Source organism: Psammomys obesus, unplaced genomic scaffold (genome assembly GCF_907164565.1).
Source record: "Psammomys obesus unplaced genomic scaffold, mPsaObe1.curated_primary_1811, whole genome shotgun sequence".
Classification (NCBI taxonomy): Eukaryota; Metazoa; Chordata; class Mammalia; order Rodentia; family Muridae; genus Psammomys; species Psammomys obesus.
In genome coordinates this window covers 5,185,830-5,187,692 of record NW_026590701.1, presented here as the reverse complement: position 1 = coordinate 5,187,692, position 1,863 = coordinate 5,185,830, and the positions used below count along the sequence as shown (strand labels likewise).

At 48.1% G+C, this 1,863-nt stretch overlaps 1 pseudogene; it reads right to left on the bottom strand.

Annotated features, from left to right (window-relative positions):
- Positions 1-1,021: 1,021 nt before the first annotated feature.
- Positions 1,022-1,147, bottom strand: LOC129677946 (small nucleolar RNA SNORA17; annotated as a pseudogene).
- Positions 1,148-1,863: the final 716 nt, after the last annotated feature.

Here is a 1,863-nt window from a genome sequence, read left to right as displayed (position 1 = left end):
TCCAACTCTGATAACCTTGGCAGTTCTCCTTCCTGCTGAAGGTGGGGAGGAGTAAGGGAGGAAATGGGTATTTCTTTCTCATCCTCTGTGCCACTGCATGGAAGACAAGTAACAGGGCCAGCTCTCCCATGTTCATAACCTTGGGGCAGGCTCATTTACAACTCCTGCAACCAAAGCCAGCTCTACTGTGCTTCCTGTGTAATGTGTGGGGCCTACTCTCCCTTGTATTGCAGATGTCGAGGGGTGGGTTCATCTCTCCTGCTATCATGCCCCCAAGACTACCTCCCCCACAGGTGAGGGACTAGGCCAGTTCTGCACAGCTTTCAGAGAACAACATGTCCCCTGGAGACAGATCACACCAGGTACATCCACCTAGCCTTTGGTGGTAATAGATCACAGCTGCTGCAGGGCCATAGACCCAGACATGGCACCCAGTGGCAACACAGTCCAGGACCTCAGCACGTTCCTAAATGGCATCACCAGCTACACACTTCAGGTTGTTTGTCACTACACTAGAGTCTCCCGTTCAGCCTCTCTCCATTGTGCCCACATCCTTCTGTTACCACTTACTCGTTTCTCTCGGTGGCACCCAGGGTCTCTGAGTATCTGGGTCATCTCAGGAGTGGTCTCAGGGATGCTATGCCTTGCCCATGCATTATGGCACTATGAGGGGACCTCTCAAGCATCCTTGACTCTCCCCTACCTGTGCAGAGTTACACTGATGATCATGTCAGTCTAGCTCTTTGACGGGCCCCTGGCTCCTGACTGGTGATTGTGTTGGCCTTGTTTCTTGCTCCAGACTGCCTCTGTACCCCATGAAAGGGTCATCTGTCCTTAGCTCACTCCTGCCAAGGGCCAGCAGTCGAGCTGGTGCCAATCTCTAGCTTGCCCCTCACCCTGGGAGCCCATCCAGGCTAGATGTAGAGTGAGACTGGTAATCCCCTCAGGCTAGCTCCCAGTCTGGGTTCCCTGGTGCTGGGCTGATGGTCTTCTCAGGCTCAACTTCTTTTTTTTATCAGGGAATGTTAGGCTACTAATCATTAAGATATTCATGGGCCAGAACACTAAGCATAGACGTAGTATCTCTCTTCTCTGCCACCAACTGATATGACACAGCAGCCATAGGTGCGATGCCTCTAGGGGCAGTGAGTCCACTTCTAAAAGCATATTCCTTAATGACAAAGGAAGTTGAGCATTTCCTGTTTTTTACTTTATTTATTTATTTGTATTTATTTATTTATTTATCTATTTATTTATTTATTTATTTATTTCAGTTTATTGACTTTGTAACTATGCTGTAGTCCTGTAGCCCTCTTTTGAGAAGTCTGGTGTGATTTTGACAGGTCTACCTTTATGTATTACTTGGCCTTTTTCCCTTGCTGCTTTTATTATTTTTCCTTTGTTGTGGGGATTTAGTGTTTTGACTTTTTTTTTTTTTTTTTTTTTACTAATTACAGTTTGTTCACTTTGTATCCCAGCTATAGCCCCCTCTCTCATTCCTTCCCAATGCCACCTTCCCTTCCTCTTTCCTCCCAAGCCCCTCTCCAAGTCCACTGATAGGGGAGGTCTTCCTCCCCTTCCATCTGACCCTAGCTTATCAAGTATCATCAGGACTGGCTGCATTGTCTTCATCTGTGGACTGGCAAGGCCTCTCCCCCAACAGGGGGAGGTGATCAAAGAGCCAGCCACTGAGTTCACCACAGAGGCAGTCCCTGTTCCCATTACTAAGGAGCTCACTGAGCTTCCATGGGGTACATCTGAGCAGGGCTTCTAGGTCATCTCCATGCATGATCCTTGGTTTGAGTATTAGTCTCAGAAAAGCCCCTTTGTCCAGATTTTTTGGTTCTGTGGCTCTCCTTGCAG